This window comes from Schistocerca gregaria, chromosome 6 (assembly GCF_023897955.1).
Source record: "Schistocerca gregaria isolate iqSchGreg1 chromosome 6, iqSchGreg1.2, whole genome shotgun sequence".
Taxonomy (NCBI): Eukaryota; Metazoa; Arthropoda; class Insecta; order Orthoptera; family Acrididae; genus Schistocerca; species Schistocerca gregaria.
The window spans coordinates 13,888,644-13,911,180 of NC_064925.1; positions in this window are offsets into that span (position 1 = coordinate 13,888,644).

Sequence of the window (22,537 nt, forward strand, 5' to 3'; positions counted from 1 at the left end):
TCGTATTTTCAGACTCCTCTATTTCACCTTCGAAACTATTCATTCGTCTTCTTATGCAGCCGTTTTCCGTGCATCAATCAATCGCGGTCTAATTATCCTTCTCAAACTCCACAGTCTGCTTATCGTATTTTATACTGGTCCTTCCCGTAATTTTCTACCTCTCAGCAGTTTCAACTTCCTCCATACGCTATGGCATTACGATACCTACTGCGGTTTAGATTCCACAGCCTTAGTAATTCAGAGAATTTATCGGAGCGTGGTATTTTCGACTCGCTCCCTAAACAACGCCGAAAATAACATAATAACCCTATTCAATCTCAAGCGAGACGGTGCCAAATATGACACACATTTCTGAAGTTCACACATGTAAGTCTTCTTTATGAAGGTCATTGCTAAACCATTAATTATTGAATATTAACTAGTTGTTCCTCTCCCCATGAACCATGGACTTTGCCGTTAGTGGCGAGGCTGTCGTGCCTCAGTGATACAGATAGCCGTACCATAGGTGCAACCACAACGGAGGGGTATCTGTTGGCAGGCCATACAAACATGTGGTACCTGAAGGGGGGCAGCCCGCCCTTTCAATTGTTCCAGGGACTACAGTCTGGATGATTGACTGATCTGGCCTTGTAACATTAACCAAAACGGCCTTGCTGTGCTGTTACTGCGAACGGCTGAAATTAAGGGGAGACTACAGCCGTAATTTTTCTCGAGGGAATGCAACTTGGCTGTATGGTTACATGATGATGGCGTCGTCTTGGGTAAAACATTCCGGAATTAAAGTAGTCCCCCATACGGATCTCCAGGCGGGGACTACTCAAGAGGATGTCGTTATCAGGAGAAAGAAAACTGGCGTGCTACGGGTAGGAACGTGGAATGTCAGATCCCTTAATCAGGCAGGTAGGTCAGAAAATTTAAAAAGGGAAATGGATAGGTTAAAGGTAGATATAGTGGGAATTAGTGAAGTTTGATTGCAGGAGGAACAAGACTTTTGGTCAGGTAAATACAAGGTAATAAATAGAAAATCAAATAGGGGTAATGCAGGAGTAGGTTTAATTATGAATAAAGAAATAGGAGAGCGTTTAAGCTGCCACAAACAGCATAGTGAACGCATTATTGTGACCAAGATAGACACGATGCGCATGTCTATTACAGTAGTAAAAGTTTATATGCCAACTAGCTCTGCAGATGATGAAGAAATTGATGAAATGTATTTTGAGACGAAAGAGATTATTCAGAAATTGAAAGGAGACGAAAATTTAATAGTCATGGGTGATTGGAATTCGGCAGTAGGAAAAGGGAGAGAAGGAAACGTAGTAGGTGAATTTGGATTGGAGGTAAGGAATGAAACAGGAAGCCGTCTGGTAGGATTTTGCACAGAGCATAGCTTAATCATAGTTAACACTTGGTTCAAGAATCATAAAAGAAGGTTGTATACATGGAATAAGCCTAAAGATACTGACAGATGTCAGATAGATTATATAATGGTAAGACAGAGATTTAGGAACCAGGTTTTAAATTGTAAGACATTTCCAGGAGCAGATGTGGACTACGACCACAATCTATTGATTATGACCTGTAGATTAAGACTGAAGAAACGGCAAAAATGTGGGAATTGAAGGAGATGGTACCTGGATAAACTGACTAAACCAGAGGTTGTGTAGAGTTTCAGGGAGAGCATAAGCGAACAATTGACAAGAATAAGGCAAAGAAATACAATAGAAGCTGAATGAGTAGCTTTGAGAGATGAAATAGTGAAGGCGACAAAGGATCAGGTTGGCAAAATGACGAGGGCTAGCAGAAATTCTTGGATAACAGGAGAAAATATAAAATTGCAGTAAATGAAGCAGGCAAAATGGAATACGAAGTCTCAAATATGAGATCGACAGGAAGTGCAAAATGGCTAAGCAGGGATGGCTAGAGGACAAATGTAAGGATTTCGAGGCTTATCGGTGCAAAATGGCTAAGCAGGGATGGCTAAAGCACAAATGTAAGGATTTCGAGGCTTATCGCACTAGGGGCAAGATAGATACTGCCTACGGGAAAATTCAAGAGACCTTTCGAGAAAAGAGAGCCACTTGTATGAATATCAAGAGCTCAGATGGAAACCCAGTTCTAAGCAAATAAGGGAAATCAGAAAGGTGGAAGGAGTATATAGAGGGTTTATACAAGGGCGATGTACTTGCGGACGATATTATGGAAATGATGTAGATGAAATGGGAGATACGATACTGCGTGGTGAGTTTGGCAGAGCACTGAAAGACTCAAGTCGAAACAAGGCCCCGGGAGTAGTCAACATTCCATTAGATCTACTGACTCCTTGGACGAGCCAGTCCTGACAAAACTCTACCATCTGGTGAGCAAGATGTATGAGACAGGCGAAATACCTCAGACTTCAAGAACAATATAATAATTCCAATCCCAAAAAAGCAGGTGTTGACAGATGTGAAAATTACCGATTTATCAGTTTAATAAGTCACTGCTACAAAATACTAAAGCTAATTCCATACAGACGAATGGAAAAACTAGTAGAAGCCGACCTCGTGGCAGATCAGTTTGGATTCCGTAGAAATGTTGGTACACGTGAGGCAATACTGACCCTACGGCCGGCCGCTGGTGGCCGAGCGGTTCTGGCGCTATAGTCTGGAACCGCGCGAGCGCTACGGTCGCAGGTTCGATTCCTGCCTCGGGCATGGATGTGTGTGTTGTCCTAACGTTAGTTAAGTTTAAGTAGTTCTACTTTCTAGGGGACTTATGACCTCAGCAGTTGACTCCTATAGTGCTCAGAGCCATTTGAACCATTTTTTGACCCTACGACTTATCTTAGAAGCTAGATTAAGGAATGGCAAACTTACGTTTTTAGCATTTGTAGATTTAGAGAAAGCTTTTGAGAATGTTGACTGGAATACTGTTTTTCAAATTTTAAAGGTGGTAAGGATAAAATAAAGGGAGCGAAATACTATTTACAAATTGTACAGAAACCAGACGGCAGTTGTAAAAGTCGACGGACATGAAAGGGAAGCAGTGGTTGAGAAGGGAGTGAGACAGGGTTGTAGCCTCTCCCCGAGGTTATTCAATGTGTATATTAAGCAAGCAGTAAAGGAAACAAAAAAAATTCGGAGTAGGCATTATAATCCTTGGAAAAGAAGTAAAAATTCTGAGATTAGCCGATTACATTGTAATTCAGTCAGAGACAGCAAAGGACTTGAAAGAGAAGTTGAACGGAATGGATGGTGTCTTTAAAGGGAGATATAAGATGAGCATCAACAGAAGCAAAACGAGGGTAATGGAATGTAGTCGAATGAAGTTGGGTGATGCTGAGGGAATTAGGAAATGAAACACTTAAAGTAGTACAGAAGTTGCAAAAAACTGATGATGGTCGAAGTAGATAGGAATGAAATGTAGATTGTCTATGACAAGGAAACCATTTCTGAAGAAGAGAAATTTGTTAACACCAAGTATAGATTCAAGTGTCAGGAAGTCGTTTGTGACAGTATTTTTATGGAGAGTAGCCATGTATGGAAGTGAAACATGGACGATAAATAGTTTGGACAAGAAGAGAATAGAAGCTTTCGAAATGTGGTGCTACAGAAGAGTGTTAAAGATTAGATGGGTAGATAACTAATGAGGAGGTATTGACTAGAATTGAGGAGAAGAGAAATTTGTGGCACAACCTTACTCGAAGGAGGTATCGGTTGGTAGGACATGTTCTGAGGCATCAATGGATCACCAATTTAGTATTGGAGGGCAGCGTGGAGGGTAAAAATCGTAGACGGAGACCAAGAGATGAATACACTAAGCAGATTCAGAGGGATGTGTGTTGTAGTAGGTACTGGGAGATGAAGAAGCTTGCACAGGATAGAGTAGCATGTAGAGCTGCATCAAACCAGTCTCGGGACTGAAGACCACAACAACAACAGCAACTAGATGTTGGTAACTTAAACGTAATGTCTCCACATTTTCGCAAATATCAAATTCTCTTTATTTTGTAAATGCATCAGACGTAGCTGTATTAGCAATAATTTGTTTCCTAATACAGATCTGTATTATTGATTTCAAAAAAATACGTTACGACTGTTGGAAACCGCCTGCAATAAATATTCCTAATTCTACAAAAGTACAATTTAGCGTTTGCGTTTTCTACACTTCAAGGAACTTGATCACAGTCGTCGTTGAGGAATCTGAAGCCATTTAGGCCTAATCGAAGATCTCGCATTTGAGATATATTTAAAGTTAAAATTTGATAAGATAACCGGGCACCTGGCATCGTCCACTTGCTTTGAATCATCGGTAAAAAATGACCGTGTTCTCCGTCTACTCTGACAATTTTGCGGTAAAAGTCGTTTTTAAAACAGTAGGCAGAGTGGTAGCCTTGTTGCACTCTGTCATGTGCAAGTTAAGAGAGGCCTTGCCAATCATGCAGGCCGGATATTTCTTCCAGCCCTATTTATGATCTGATATGTCTGCTACACGAAGTTGCTCGGGATAGTTTTTAAGCCTACCAATCAACTTCTAGTTATACTCTGCAGAGCTCTGGGCGATCAAAAAGGCAGTGGAACAAGTAAGAAATTTTGGTGTAGGGAAGTGTCTTGTCTGCACGGATTCTCTTTATTAGCTATTCAGCAAACGTTTTCAGCAGGCAGTATACTTCAGATAGTCGAGGACACTATCCACCTCCCGCCCAAGGAGAAGTAACAGGTGGTCTTCAGCTGGTCCTTGGACATATGGGAATCGAGGGAATGAGGAACCAATGAAATCCGATAGGAAAATACATACTTCAACTTCACGTCCCCTAGCACCCATCACATAGCGAGTCGTGGAAGTATGGTAGGTGGAAGTGGACAACAAGCTGCGATCGGTGAAATCAGCTATTTGAACATTCTTTCGATCTCTGAGAAGGAACGAAGTGTTCCTCATTCTCATTCCTATCAAACACTGCCCAAAGACGCACGCTTAGCTCCTGTGGCATCTACATCCATGGGCGTACCATGTCTGCTGCGACGCATTAAAAGTTTACCAGGCTTTTACTTCGTTTATTTTGTATGCCGATATGGCACAGGGTTTTATTCTACCGAAGTATTTTCCCTCAATTACGTAATGACGAAACAATAGCAAGTAAACTTTTCATATTTCGTGTGGCATTAGAACTTCCGCCCAGCTTTGACGAAGGTGTCAACATGTTTTTGAGTGGCTCCGTCACCCTGTTAGTTGTTAGATCAAGCACCCATATGCATGCTGTCCACTATGCACATATGGCAGTGGAATTAAACAGACATCCTGAAGACTATACGTAAAGTTTTTTGATTCTGTGGCCATAGTTACGTAGCCTTTGCTTTCCATTTTAAAAAGAGTAACTACTACACGAGTAGCACGATCTCCAGAAAAGACGATGTTTAGCGCCCAAAAATTGGGGATCAGTCCAGCCATTCGTCCAATATACTGGATAAGGCACCCAGAACTTATACCAGAAATACTGCGGAAATGGAAAGTGGTATTAATGTGCGGCTTTCACCGGATGGGTTGGTAGTCAGGAGCTCGTATTATTGACGAATCAACAAACTGTAATAATACTTCGAAAATGTATTTTTGGTGCAAACATATTCATTTTTAAATGGAACGAAGCCTATTGACATTAGCAAACTAAAAGGAGGGTAACTTAGAATGTCAGTAGTGTTTGTTCGAGGACTGTAGGCTAGTAGTTTACGAGATATGGCCTTTTGGAAAGCTCTTACATCGACACTTGTACAATACCTGTGGTAGCAAACACTAAGTAACAACGTAAGTGGATTTTGCCAGTCCGGTATGGAACGAATGTTGCACACATGTTAGCATTTCAGTGGAGGTGTCAGAGCAGGCTGCAGTAATATGTCATGGCATATCATCTGGTGTGTCCTAGACAGCCTCTTCAGCTGTCCTCAAAGAAAAAAAGTCTACAGGCGTCAAATCTGGGGAACTGGCCGCTCAAGGTACATATCCTCTGCGTCCAGTCCAACGACTTGGAAATAAATATTGAAGACAAGCTGTAGTACTTAGTGCACTATGGGCTGGACAGCCATAATGTTGGTACTACATGTTCCTCTTATATCTGCAGAGAAACATCTAGTCTACGTGGAAATGGTCTGTTAGGAGACTGCGATACTTGTACACGTAAAGTTTTCCGTCAATGAAAAACAGGCATATCAGCCAATGGTAACCGTCGCACACCACACTCCATGGACGCTAACGTTTTACCTGACTAAACCAACGGCGACTGTCCACAGACCAATAGCGCATGATTCTGCGGTTTTTCCTGGCCATAATTGGTAAATGCCACTACATCACTAAGCAAGATATGTGATACATTTAAAATATCTTGTCTTAATACACATGTACAGATATTCACACAACTCTCAGGACTGTTTCCACATAGGTCTTGATGGAGAGAGATGTGGTGTGGATGGAAACAAAGTGCGTGGAGAATGATTAGGACTTTTGTGAAGTGTCGATGGTCGAATCCAGGACTCCAGTTGGTAGACCTGAAGCCGGGGCCCACTGCGCCACTTCTCGTCAGGAGACCATGGGACGAAGGTGGTTTTAACGGTCACCCGTGGCCCTTGGGCCACCGCAGCTCCCAGGACAGGACCAGACTAGAACCCGCACCCTCGTGGACGCTGTGCAGCAACTTGCGCTAGTGATCCTTGCTGGATGGCAACACCCGCTGCCGCCCCTGGCGCTGCTCCAGCACTGCTGCGCCTCCCGCAGCATACGCCTCGCTCGTACCCCATTACACCAGGTGGGAAGTGAATATGGCCCATGCTGGACCCGCTGCAGACCGCTGTCACTACCCTCCTTCAGGCAGACCGTGCAAACTCCAAGTACCCGCTTGCCATTCTGTCCCACCCCAGTGTTGTGTCCCTGGAGGCGGAATACAGCCTGAACAAGTAAATAGGAACAAAGTAAGGGGTTACACATAATATTTACAACATTGCTGCCAGACTGGCCCGTATAAGCGTAGACCAGCGCAGGTCCGACCTGACTATCGACTGACCTGGCGCACCTCTCAAGCTAAAAGTGCCTCACTATTTATATTGCTTTTCCCCTCGCTTCTGACGTAGTGTCGGAGGGAGACAGAAACTAAGGCAGGGGTAAATTCTCAAACGTCAGCCACTTACACATCGCTACTCCCAGCTCTTGCCTACTGCCTCGTGTCATACATCGCAATAACTTAAAGCAACGCTGCATTTCCCTGCCTCCTTGTTTCATCACTCCAAACAAATCGTACGTGCAATACGCCGCTGCAGCTCCGCGCCATTTTTACTACGCGTGGCCTACTTGCTGCCAACTATTGCCACACACTGCCACCTGGCCGGACTTCATCGCCTTTCCTGAATTTCAACAGAATCCACCTTTCCTACGACTAATACTAACACGAGTGCAGCAGGACACCAGCCTGGTTCATGAAGCATCCTCGTACGATTGCGCGGGAACTAAAGTGCGGATTAGCTGCAACAGCAACAAGGAAATTAATTTCCCCCTTTTTTGTCGTCACTTGCTTTCTTTTGTTACCTTCTTTACCGTTTTCCAGTTCCACTGAACTGCTTGAAGAGGCTGATAAATCTGTCGAAACTCTAGACGTCTGTTGCGATATCTCACTGTATACACCTTACAAGAACGAACTGCACTCTTCTTACACTCTCCATACACCATGGGCATGTGAGGTTTTCCTCCATTAGTAAATTCCATCTTCCATTCGCGACCTGCTGTTTAGACTCTCACATAACAAGTCGCAATGCACCTAAGCAACACGCACGCACTCTTTAAGTAAAAATAATATTGAACCTAGCAAATACCCAGGTTGAATGGCAAAAGCAAGTGTTGGTATGAAAATTTTGCACATAAACGGCTCTCAGTAGACAACTGCAGCAAACACTACTGCTATTGTGATTTACCCAGTGTTAATGTCGTTTTTGTTAATGTGACAAGCCATTTTCCTTTTACGTAAATGTTTCTTTGCACAAAAAATACACATCTTAAATATTACTATTATCTATTTAATAGCTAACAATATGAACCGTTATCGCCAACTAATTCCTCTTCATTACGGTTTCTTTCTAGCTAAAACTGTCGTATGACATTATAACTTACAAAAAGGACACTTTTGTGCTACAAGCAATAGAAGCAGTACGAACGAAAAGTTTACTGGACTTTCGTTCCTCTAGAAACTTCTGTTTGTTTTAAGTGTTCGTCACCAGTTGTCTTATGTAAAACCTAATGACCTCACATAGGTGCAATAATTGAAACGTCACCTTAGAAAAATTGTACAGGACTGTGCTTAAACTGACACACAATATTTTTTTAGCGCAACGCAATCTGACTTTCAGTAATACCTACAAAAGAATGGCCCTGACTAACATTAACCTATACGTTTCACAAATCACTTACCTCACAAAAATCTTCGTTACTCAAGCGACTGCAATACAGCGAGCGCCACTGCTGCCAGCTAAACTAAAGATTCAAACTACTGAAGGCACTAACTACTGATAGGCATAGTTAGCAAATGAAAGATTTTAATACAGAACAAACAATGTATTTACCTTAATAGTCAAAATATATATAGCAGTTCATGACATCCAGTCTTACAAATTTTCAAAACTCCGCCATCTCTCTCCCCACGTCCACCACTGCTGGCGGCTCACCTCCAACTGTGCAACGCTACGCGCTGTTAGCATCCAGCTGCCGCTGCCCGACATTACAATGGCAGACAACAATGCAAACCAGCCACAGACTGCGCACAACACAGCCAGTGATTTTTCATACAGAGCGCTATGTGGCGTTACCAATAAGAAAACCTAAACAGCCTACTTACATAGTCCCCATGCTCCCCACAAAAAAATTTTACAAATTGTTTTGGGCAGTGGCCAATAATGATTTGATAAAATTTTTCATAATTACTATAACAAAGATATCAAATGCACACACTTATTGATACAATGTTGGTCAGAAGCTAAAATTTTCTCACAGTCCATAAAGACAGTCCTGATCGTTCATCAAAGCAAAATTGCAGTGTTTTTCTCAAAGTCTGAGTAGTAAAAGAAAACGCACACAGAAGTAGTGGATTTCCATGCAGTCATGAAGAAGTAGTGTTGTCCTTCCAACGGAAAGACAGTTCTGACTCTTGACATGCTGACAGGTAATGGGCCACAACACAGCAAACCTACATCAGAGTCAGTCGAAGTTTTGAAGAATATTGGTAGGTTGGTCGTCACAGAGTAGACCCATTGTAGACCTGGTAGAGATTGTGGTATTGGTGGGCCACCAGAGGTGCAGTCCCACTGCAGTCCTTGTAGAAATAATGGTGTTGGTGGGCCATCAAAGATGCAGATCCACTGTAGTCCATGTAGAGACGGCCAGCAGCCATCTGTTGCGACTGTGCAGGTGCACAATCACCATCAAAGAGTCTTGCGCAGAATATACCAAGTCCATAAACAACCACTTGTGCACTCAGAAAGTTTTTGGAATTTTCCTTAGAACCAGCAATGCTGTTATCCAGTCCCTTGCTGAATTATTAACACGTGCATACACTATCAGTCCCTACTTCTCACATATTGTCCATATACTATGATCAACAGAAATGTGTGCAGTGAAATGTAACTTACAAGTTACTTAATTTGATGAACTGGTGTCAATTACAATTTTATAACATGAGAATACAATAACAAAGGTACAAAATATATCATTAAAGAACATAATAGTACAGATAACATTTGTAGTAGTACAGGTTTTACAAAAGAATCGAAATAGCAAACACATCAGTGTTACAAAAATCATAACTACATACATAAAAGATCAGAATAACTTTTGAAACATCAACTTTACACATGAGCATGTCGTGCACAATACGTTATCTCGTAGTATGAATAATGGAATTGGTAAATAGGAGGAAGTGCCTTATGTATTTCTTCACAAGACCGGAGAAGGTGCCATAAAATTGCTACCACGTTACGTCACACTATCCGCGTATTAGGGCCGTCATTTTGCGGCGTCTGCACACGGTACGCGCATAACAAACACACGCTGCAGCCCATTACTTATGGACGATGCAATCATTATTCAAAATTCATCAAAAGCCTCATTCATTCTCCATTCTGATTACTAGAGGCAGCTTCCCCGGTGATGGAAATTTACCTGAACGGGCTCGCTCATTTCGGAAACCGACTGTACGCAGAGAGCTTTTGCGCGTTAGTATCAACTGAATTTGTTTCTTTCAGCATAGCGGATGTAATCGACGTTATTTCCTATGTGCGACGTCTCGACTACTTACATCAACTCTGAGAATAGCATTGCGTGTATTGTTATACGGACAGTCATGTGTTGTCTTCCTAAGATATTACAGCACAACATTATACATACAAGAAATTTCGTATGTACCTCGTTTTGAAAATGACTGAAAAGCTTTCATGTATTCTTTTTGACAAATTTTCGTCATTTGAGTGTTAGTTGTTAATTTACACTATCACAATTTCGGCTTTATAGTCTTTCTCATATTCATGTAGAAATGAAAATTAGTATAGCGTATATACGGTTAGTAATCAGAAGTTACTATGTGGTTTATGCCATTATTTATGTGATAAATATTTCAGACTTGTCTGTGACATGTCATCGTCGAAAAGACATATTTCTGGTCTGATAGACAACTTGTAGTATCAGATGATATGAGTTCATATCGCGGATACGTACTACGGCTGACACTGTGCCCAGTGAAAAACCATTACTACATAGTATAGCGTATTGAACAGGCAATATTTTCCTGTGACATAATTCGTCACTTGTGTTCGTCAACTAACGTTAACATACAACGAGATGATAAAATCCATGGGACAGTAATATGCACACACACTAATAGCGACAAAACCTCGTACGCAGGATATAAAAGGGGATTGGTTTGAGCTGTATCGCCCAGCGTTTTGTGACTATTAACAATACCAATCCTGAACCTTCCATCCTACTGCAGAAGTGGCCCAAGGTTCCATCCTCTGTTCTCTCCTTCACGGCCTCTACACTGCTGATTTGCCCAAACCGTCCGCACCAGACCACCTCCTTCAGCATGGTAATTGACACCACATTTCTCGCCCTCCACCCTACACTCCATGTGTCCCAACGATCCCTCCAAATCCACCTATACCAGCTTCCTGGTGTAACAAATGGCTCCTCAAGATCAACCCCTACTAAACCCCAGCAATAATTATAGGACGAATCACCTGCAAATTCCACCTCCATGAGTTCTACCTAAACTAACACGCTAAAACATCTTGGAGGAACCCTCGAGCAGCAACTGACGTGGAAACCTCACCTACTAAGCTCCAACAGGAAATCCACAATAGAGGGACGCTGTGGAAACTCTTAACAGGCTGTACTTGAGCATTTCTTTCCTTCACTTTTCTCCACACTCACATAACTCTGATCTTGCTCATCCTCTGTTACGCAAATGTTTCACAGATCTTCGCCACTCTAAAGTTATGTAAGTGTCTCCTGAGCCTCGAACGTCAATGCACCCTTTTCTTGCTTTTCGCATCCGTTTACCTTCCACACATGGTTCCCTTATTACCTAATAAAATTCCCAACGCCCATCATCCACATGGAATACCTCCGCATCTGCTAACTGCTCACAGACTAGAATCTTAATTCCATTGTCGTCCTCTGATGACCACCTATGGTATGTGGCTGCGCCTTCACAAACGCATCCCTCCGTCCCTACACCTAAACACAGTCCATCTCTTGTCGAAACTCAACTTCAACCATCTCCTCTTCCAGACAATGGGACCCGCCCCGGTACTTATCCTTTCTACCAAGTTTAGCTCTCCTCCACCTCACATCCCACTCCACGAAAGGGTTCGTCTCTCTTTTTCCCTTTCCATCCATCCCCATCCATTTCCTCTTGTAACCATTACCATACACAAACAACTCACTCCTCCTCATCCTCTGTCTTTTCCACCGACTGTATTTCCTACTATCCATCTCAACTTCTACCTATCACCTCCATAATTTTCCTACTTATCAGACTCCTATCCTTTTACCCACATTCCTCTACCCTATGGAACATACTCTCTCCAACAATAATTCTCAATTTGTGAAGTTCCTTCATATTTATTTACAGAAATTCATATTTCTGCGATGTGTTTTTAAAATGTTGTATTTTCGTTTCTTTAAATGTTCATCTTTGATTTTTAATTTAAAATAAAAGACAGTACCATACTTTGTGTCTAATTATCGTTAAAAATTTTAATCGTGTAGAGTGGAATATTGTACCGCTGACAGCCCACCCCCAGCCCATACGGGGGGGGAAAGGAATGAAATAAAATTAACGAAAAATCCAAGAAGAAGGTAGTTGCTCTCAGTGATTGTAAAAATGTTTCAGACTTGAGTATGACAGCAAGATGGTAATAAAAAGAGTGTGAACGTGGGATGGTAACTGGAGGAGTTGCATGGGACATTACATTCCGGAAACAGAGGATTCAATATTCAGTGTCATGTGTGTGCCGAGAATATCACATTTCATGTATTACTTCTCCCCATCGAAAGCGCATTGGTCGATTGTCTTCATTTAACGAGCGAGAGCAGCCTTATTTGTTTAGAGGTGTCAGTGCTAACAGCCAAGCAGCACTGCTCGAAAGAACAGCAGAAATAAATGTATGACGCAAGACGAATGTATCCGTTACTAGAGTGCGACGACATATCGAGTTACGGGCTATGACAGCAGACGACTGACGCTAGTGTCTTTGCTTACAGCATGACACTGCCGGTAGCCCGTCTACTGTCGTGACCATAGACAACTGGCAAACTATGGCCTGGTCAGATGAGCCCCTATTTCAGTTGGTAAGGGCTGATGGTAGCGTTCAAGTGTGGCGCAGACCCCACGAACCCATGGATTCAAGCTGTCAACGAGACAGTGTGCGAACTGGTGGTGGCTCCATAATGATGGAGCCTGTGGTTACAAGGAATGGACTGGGTCCTCTATCCAACTGCTACTTTGAGCCATTAATTGACTTCATGTTCCCAAACAGGATGGCACCATGCCACTGGGCCACCATTGTGCACGATTGGTTCAAGAACGTTCTGGACAATTAGAGCGAAACGATTTGGTCATCCAGATCGCTCGACAAGAATCCCATCAAACATTTACGGGACATAATCGAGAGGTCAGTTCGACCACTAAATCCTTCATTGGCAACAGATTCAAAATTATGGATGGCTACGGAGGCAGAATGGCTAAGTATTTCTGCAGGGGATTCCAACTACTCGTAGAGTCCGGGCCACATCGAGATGACGCAGTGCGCCGGAAAATTGGAGATCCAACACGATATTACGAGTTATCCCATGACTTTGGCTCCTCAGTGTATTCCAAAACACTGGCAGAGATCGTAACAAACCGGCACCTCCGTGTGCACATAATATTGGCAGTGCCGCTGATATTATCAGTAAAGGGAAGATGGATATTTATTTAACTGAAACGCGTTTATAATACACGCTCATAACAGCTCTTATAGAAATACATTAGGGGTCCACTGAAACATTTTGTACTGAGAATGTAAATACACACACCAAAAAAAGTTTTGCGTCACCCCGGTTCACAGAACTCCTAAAGACAGACGTTGACTGTGGACATTCTATCACAGACACAGTCGCTTTGACTAAACCCACCCAGTAAGACGTAAATAACCATGTATGGGAAGTGCCTATTAGACGGAGGAGGTCCGACAGCCGATCAGTTCCACTCATTCCACCAGTAGAAGGCACACGGCTCAGGTTGTCTGTAATTCAACCATGTCTAGACGGTCAATACCGCAGTTCGATAGCGTCCGCATTGTTACATTTTGCCACTAAGGGTTCTCAACAAGTCCAAAATCATACAAAATGTCAACCAGGTCGTGATGACTGGGTGTTGTATGATGTCCGTATGTTAGTTAGGTTTAAGTAGTTCTAAGTTCTAGGGGACTGTGACCATAGATGTTAAGTCCCATAGTGCTCAGGGCCATTTGAACCATTTGCCAACCAGGTGTCCCTACCATCATATTCTGCACGGAGGTTGGCATTCCGGCCAACGGACAATCATGCCAGTGATGAACTTCGAAACGATGTAGTGTTTGCTGAGTAGCCCCACATCCTCAGTCGCTGCGTACCAAGTCATAGATGGTGCAGTATGGCACAGAGTTGATGACAGCCAGACCCTCTGCGGGGGAGGGCCGAGAAATAAAGGAAGCAGGATAGTCGCAAACTGATGTGGACCGATGGCTTAGTGTGATTCCTGTTGTTTCTCGGATGTGGTGACAGTGTATACAGACCGAAACTGTAACCCGATGACCAGGACAGAGCCGATCACATGCGAATCCAGAAGAGATGACCGTTATTTGGTTATAAAGTCAGGACGCTATCGCCTTAGTACTGCACGGGCAGTGGCATGTGAACTCCCAGCATCCACTGAACGTATCGTATCGAGGCAGATGGTATGAAAAAGGCTCCGGCAGAGTGGTTTTAATTGTAAAGAGCTGCTGTATGTCTACCTCTGATGCGTCTTCACGGAAGGAAATGTCAAGAGTGGAGTCATCAATATGCCACCTGGCTGGCCGAACAGTGGGACAATGTTGTTTTCAAAGTTGAGCCCCAATTTAGTCTGGAGAGGGGTTATCAAGGAATTCGCAAGTGAAGGGAAAGTGGAACATGATATCGGGGCCCAACATTGTGGATAGAGCTCGATATCTAGCAGGATCCCTAATGGCGTGGGCAACAATTATGAACCCCTGTTCATAAAATTGTACAGGTCAGTCGGCAAGGTTGAACTGCTGTCACGTATCGTGACGAGATCTTGCAACGTCATTTGCGGTTATTGCTGAGTCGATGATTTCAAGCGGGACTGTGAGTCATGCCAGGATGGCACAATCACTAGCAGAATTAGCCACGATAAAGTTGGGTCTGGGTTCGAATGGCGGTAATTAACTCATCTTTCATATATCTAGAAGTTATGAAAACGATCAAAGATTCATTCTGGAAACAAACTCTTTAACATTCACTCAAATTAACAGAAACTAATGTCAGTTACAATGAATCACAAAAAATGTTCCTTAGCTAACCACTTAAAATTTAGAGTTTGTATGACAACAAAAATGTAGTCACAGGTGATAATACAAACATGTAGTAGATCTCTTCTTTAAGGTCACAGGGATCATGTGTATAGTAACATTACTAAGTCAATACACTTATTCATACAACATTAGTAATCTGTATATGTCAAAACACTGATCCGTACATTAGATGCTACTCTGAGTTACGTACATCACCTACGCCTTGCAGAGTAATTCTTAAGTGACCTTTCCACTATGTCATTTGCACCCAGTTATTTTCTGACCAGACTGTAATTTTAGGACACTGACGTAATGGGTGTTACACGGGAAAGTGCTCTCTTTTACTGCCACACTTTTGTAACCAAAAATGCAAATTTTATGTATACTATATTGCGCCATGAATTTGTAATAAATTTCATTTTGTTCTTCTTTTCCACTGGTCAGCAATATAGTGCTACCAGTGTCGCCACCTAGTGCAGTCAATGGCGTAGCAGTTGCTATTAGTCCTGCTCCTACATTATTTGGGATGGTGTGAGTCTGTGGAATGAAGTGGTCTGCTCCATTATGAGCCATCAGCGTCTCCTGGGCGCCGGCGCCGTGGCCATGGTGTAATGTCCAGGAATTCCTGTGATGCGCCGCCGCCAGTGGTTAGCGGCATATGTGGCCAAGCTCGGGGAGACATTAGAGCCTGTTGGCAGAAACTGAGCCTGGCCAGGAAGGTGTTGGTCAGTACATAGAGAGATGCAGCGACGATTAGAATAGCTTCTGGCAGAACTTACGGTAATAGCGGCTGACACTTCTGAGCGGCTCTTTCTTGAATGTGTGGAGGACGTAAGACGTTACAGCTGGCACCAGTTCATGCTGCAAGAACCCCAATATGTGGAGAGAGGGAGCTGTGCCTTGGCACCATGGAGCTGGGTGGTTACATGAACCAATGGCAGTGAAGGAGGTGATTGGGCGTTGGAGAAAGTCTTCGATAAGGGGGTTAGTCAGTCTCTCTATCCAGTGGCAAGAGAGTAAGCAACCCCAACAAGACATGCAGAAGATTAAAGAGGAGATCAGGAGTGCGCTTTGGTGGCATGCCGTGATTCTTTGTGAGTGACAAGTTCTCGAACTCAAAGCTGTGTACAATGAGTACTTTTTTCTGCGGACGACATTCCTTACAAGTTTTAAGTGGAAGTTCATTACAGTTATTATATTACATGGCCTCACTGTGTGGCAGAATAATTTGTCTTGTAAGATGTTTCCTTATGCACAGTTAGCACGTGTTAAACTTTCTCAAAACGAGAGTTCTTTGCATTATTTGTTGTCATGCTGAGGGAGTAAACCATATTGCAAGTACTTATAAGTTACAAGATTTCTGTTGAAAATTGTTGTTTATAGTGTAGGAAGATTTTACATGATTTATTTAAGTAGTAGCAGTCGGAAGTTGGTGGAGGTGCTGGATCGCAGAGATATAATAGTCTGACGTGATTTATCTGTTCTTGTATATTGTGTTGGTGTCTGCCTGAAATGTCTATAGGCCAAGACAGTGAATACTTTATTCTGCATTTGTTGTTCTTCTTTAAGGCGCTTAACGTGTCACTATGGCTCTATCTAAAGCCGAATTGCACCATATTGATCAAAGAGCCTTTAATTTCTTCTGTCATTATTTTATTCCCACTTCCTTTAATTACAAGCTCTGCGCAACACAGCATTGAGGCGTCATTCTTTATATTTAACGCTTGTAATATGTTTGTGGAATATGTTTATGTTTTTAGTAGATGTTGTTGGTAAAATAAACCTAAAGCTGCATGAAACCCTGCCCAAACCCCACTCAAATCAAAACCTACACCATAATTGCTAACAGAGCATGCTTTCGCATCATGACAGTTTATTTCCAATGATATCGGTTTTATAACAATTGCAAGACGTCATGGTCTCCTTCATTGCTTGCATATTCCGCCCTCAGAATCGTATTCTGCACATCAAGACGCTTCATTCGAAACCAAACTCGATAAGATAAAGTCAATGTTGTATGAATTCATGTAAACGATATGCAGATAACAAGTAAATCGCAAATGCGCACCACGGTTGAAATACTCAAGGCTGGCGTACACACACACATTCAAGACACGACGGTCACAAAACCTTTTAGTTCGGGAGAGGCAAACCACAAGCCAGGAGGCTATTCCCTTCAGAGGACGAGTCAACCTATCTACGTTAGCCGGTGACCGCGCATAGAGCAGACAGCGTTTGCCCGAGTGAAAGGGAGAATGACCCCTTGTTCGTCTTAAAAGCAAATTCAGAGGTTTTCACAAGGAGACAGCAAACGCCAAACGCCGATGCTACGGATTTCCGGATTGGTCGCCTTAAACGAAAAGTCACTCTCCCGTTTTAGAAGAGCAATGCGGTTTGGCATATGATACTCCTGACGCCTTGAGCTGAAGGAGTAATGGAAGAGACCGAAAGATATACCCCTTCACATCTGGCATGGAGAGAGGCCACTCCATTGTCGCTCTTGGAGCGAGAACACATAATGAGAGCGTGTGCGCTCGTACGTGTAATCAAAGAGCGAGGAACAAGTGTCTCCTCAGTACTTCACTGGGAGAGCACCTCTGTCAAGAGTGAATCGGAGTGCGACTCCGAGTCCTTGCAATTAAACGTTGTTCACTGTGTTGGCCGCCACACTTATTGTGTGGTGTGAACGTACAGAGTTATAGTTAAACGCCTGCTATCGAATTTTTGAGTGGCATCGCGGTGGACTAGTTATCTGACCGATGTACCGTGCCAATAGTTATACTAGGGGCGAGTAGGAGTCCTTGAGTTCATCAAGGGGTAGGCAGAGTTTGATTGGCGAAGGTCAATCCAGATAGAACGAGTGTTATACTTGTCAGCAGCGAGAGGAGCAGACAGCAGTCATCACAGCTTATGGTATTGTGCGCTACAGCTCTTGCGAGCCCCAAATTTCCTCCACAACAGTAAACTTCAGTGCATTTTACAATCGACAGCCTTGACTGTGCCTAGCAACATTCTAACGGATAATTATTCAAGTTGAGTAGGCTACGACTCTCAGTCATTCTGCCTAGTCAATAACAATCTTAAACTTTGTATAGAAATTTCATTAGCGAATCCTATCCTTAAGGGACAATTTCACATTCCGAAAAGAACCTGCAAACAACTTTTCCAGTTCATAACTAAAACTGCCATTGTGATTTCTCAGAATATTTACAAAAAAATAATATTTATCGTTAGTTTCATGTTTTTCTTCCACTAACTAGCACTGCTCCAGTACCCAAGTATCCCACTAGTTACGTGTGAATTTTTGTGTCATTTCCTTGCAACAGACGACTCCAGAAGATATTTATTGCTGGAAGTTTTCAGGCTTTTCTATTTAGAACATTAGGAGCGTCTGTGTGACTTCTGTAGTTCGGGGGTGGAAAATGCATCTTGTAGGAGCTACAGGGTAAAGGGAACATCTGAGATTAATCTGTTGCACAGAATGACAGAATAGCACCCGCACGCTCACACTATAGATACTGCAGACACGGAAGCTGAGGAGGTAACAGGCACATGTGTGGCTCTCCAAGGAGGAATTAACATACAAAGTATTCATTTGTGGTTGTGCCCTGGCAAGCAATGTGGCTGACCTCTTTCAGTAACATCAGCTCGTCATTGGCGAGCTGTTACAGCCAACAGGTTGGGGAGAACCGACGGATGTGAGCAATGAGTGAGGATGACTCACCTTCAAAGAATTGAGCTCTATCTCTATTTCTGATAGTGTATTCCAATATCGTTACTTACATCCACATAATTTTATGCACGTTTTTGTGTTTACGATTTATATTTTTGCATACACATACATTTTGTCCTTTGAAGAAACGCTGTGACTCTTGACAAGTATTATAGATCAATCTGTATGAGGAAAATAATTAAATTGACCGCCTGTTTGGCCTTATACGCCCTCCAGGTTGGCCGAGCGGTTCTAGGCACTACAGTCTGGAAACGTGCGACCGCTACTGTCGCAGGTTCGAATCCTGCCTCTGGCATGGATGAGTGTGATGTTCTTAGGTTATTTAGGTTTAAGTAGTTCTACGTTCTAGGGGACTGATGACCTCAGAGGTTAAGTCTCATAGTTCTCAGAGCCATTTGAACATTTTTTTGGCCTTATACCGTTTATGGTATAATAATCGAAAAATAAACGATACATTTTGTTCGCGATGACAAGCTACAGGAGCCTAAAGTAGCAGTGGATTTTATTTGACATTTCGAAGTTCTACAGAACAGTAGTGAAGTAAAACTGACTACCGGAAAAATGCTCCTGTCGGAGGTGCCTTTATATACCTTTCTCAGTACCTTTAAAAATTATCCCAAAAATTTTGGCATGGGAACAAATTCACGCTCTTTTTAAAGTACAACACCACTCACTGCCACAAGTTTCCTTAATTGTAACTCACTCACACCATCACTGTAAACTGCTCGTACCCATTCACTTTCACTTGTCAACTCCCAGTCACCCATCCTGCCCAACTCATGTGGTTCCAACAGGACTGATCACCTCCCCATTATGCAGAAATGTGCAGAACGTTTTAAATTTACGGTACCCTGGTCGGTGGATAGGACGCGGAAGACCAATGAGAAGATTCAGTGTGGATTTGTGTTTGTGCTGGGCCATTATTCCTGCTCATGGAAATTGTTTAGTTCACTACTTCTTCACATTTTGCGTCTTCATTTAGTTGAGAGAACATCGATTGTGGTGTATGCATCTAGCATACACTTTTGGGGTTCTCTAGACATGAGAAAAATGTTATTTGACTCTGTAAATTGTAGGGATGATTTGGAATCTGTTACATCACCGACATCAATATTAGCAAGTAGAAATATCAGTTTACTCTACTTTCCTTTTGTTGAGAAAACAAGATCACGTATTTCGAGAGGAATTTCTCAAGTGTCAAGTATGAAGGGGATGTCACAGCTTCATACCCCGAACGGGCACCTGTGCATGGCTTGGCAGCTGCCAGTGCATCCTGACTTCTGGGAGCATGTGCGGTGGCCTCCTGTGGGGTCCAGTGGGCAGAGGGTGGCGGGCAGTGCCTTTGCTCATTGTTTGCATGTCTGTTGCATTATTTTTCAAGTTGGTCTGTAGCCTATGTTATGCATTATTTGCACAGTTTGTGAATTGATTTAGTGTTTGCACATAAGTGTACTGAAATTATTTCAATAATTTAGGAGTTCTTTGCATGTCTGCATAGCATTATTTGAGTAATTTATGAGAAGTTCACAGGTCTGTAGGCTGTCTGGTGTGAGCCCAAGCATGTCAGAGCATGTGTTCTGTAACAGTGTGATAAATATACTATCTAAATAGCATCCCTGAATAAATTGTTCAAAAATAAATAAATTGCGCTCCTTCCTCTTTCCAGCAGCCCAGCGCAGGCTGAGTTATTTCCCCCTTCTGGGTTACATCACAGAATGGACGACAGTGCACTCTGGTGGCGATACTGTCTACTAGGTCAGTAGGACTCTGGACCCCATGGCGACCACACTGTTTCCACAATTTTCGCCTACCCCAGACTGCCATCTTGGATTACGTCACAGAACAAATGACAGTGCCCTCTGGTGGCAGTTCTGTGTACTAAGTCAGTTTGACTCGAGACCCCATGGCGACTACAGTTGATGGTATACTGCCACTAATTGTTTAAATAACTAGTACCTGCAAAATAAAGACTTATGTCCAACACAGGTTGTGTCCTCTTCCCACCATTTCCTAGGACAAGGTGGCAGTCAGATGAGTTAGGGTAGTGGAGGCTGCCCAAGTGACCTTTCTTCACACCATTTTCTAAGCTTAGCAGAAGTGTGTTGCAGTGTCGTGATCCAATTTGAACTTTCCACCATTTTCTGGGGAAGGGGAGAGGCAGGTGGGTGAGGTTAGTGGAGGTAGCCCAAGAGACGTATTCCCAACAAAATCCGCCATCTTGGATGACGTCATCACCACTATCTTCAATGATGTCATGTGCTGTTGTCAAGTCTACATGCCGCCATCTTGGACGATGTCTTTACCACCATCTTGGATACATCTTTCAACAGTGGAGATTGGCGTTGTTCTCTCCTAGCCCCCCTACTGAAATGGTGATATTCATGTCCAAATGTGACAGCTCCATCTCGATAACTTGTCAAAGAACCACGTCGCTCTATCTAAATCTACGTCATATTCCGAAAGCTACTTAATGGTGTGTGGCGTAGGGTTAATTAGGTACCACTGTCTGATCCCTTCAACCCTGTTCCACAAGCGAATAGTGCGTGAGAAGAAAGATAGTCTGTATTCCTCTCTCTCTCTCTCTCTCTCTCTCTCTCTCTCTCTATATATATATATATATATATATATATATATATATATATATATTGTCAACAGCAACGGTCCTATCACACTCCCCTATTGTACTCGGGATATTATCTTTACATTTGTTGATTTAGTTCTTGTTTTAGTTCCGTTATGAGCGACGTGTTTGGTCTTGAACCCAATCGCTGGTCTGCTCCGATACTCCATAAGCTCGTATTTTTTTCATTAAATGGGAATCGGGACGGTGTCAAATGCCTTAACTGAAATCAAGGAACACGCCATCAACTGAACGCCGTTGTCCGCTGCGCTATGGGTCTCGTGGAGGAAAAGAGCGAGATGTTTCGCAGGATCTCTGTTTGCGGAACCATGTTGATTTTTATAGAGGAGATGTTCATTTTCCAAGAAAGTCATAATTATTGAGCATAAAACATGTTCCATAATTCTACAACAGATCATGGTTGGCGATATTGGTATATAATTGTGTGGATCTGTCTTACTCCTTTTCTTAAAAACGGGAATGATCTGCGCTTTTTTCCAGTCGTTAGATACCTTTCGTTGCTCAAGCGATGTACGATAAATTACTGCTAGAAGGGAAAAAAGTTCTTTCGCATAACTTTTATATAGTCTTATAGATATTTCCTCTGCTCCTGAAGCCTTTCCACTACTAAGCGATTGTAGCTCCTTTTCAATTCCGCGTTCGGTTATCTCAGTATCTGCCGTTTCGACGTTTCGTACGACGATTGAAAAGGACAGTGTAACGATCTTCCGCGGTGAAGACCAAATTAAGTATGTTGGCCTTCCCTCTGTTGTTTTCCGTTTCGGTGGCGGTGTGGTCGCTGAGAGAATGAATAAACGACTTTCATCCACTTACTGATTTTACAAACGACCAAGATCTCTTAGGGTTTTTACTCAGGTCGGTTGACAACGCCTTACTTTCAGAATCATTGAAAGCTTCTCACATCGCTCTCCTTACGCTTCTTTCAGCTTCAGTTTGTCAGCTAGGGCTTTACTTCTCTTGAATCTAAGACGAAATGCTCTTTGTTTAAGTAGCGCTTTTCTAACACGGCTATTAAACTCTCGTGGATCTATCCCATCCCTTAAAACCTTACTCGGAACATACTTGTCT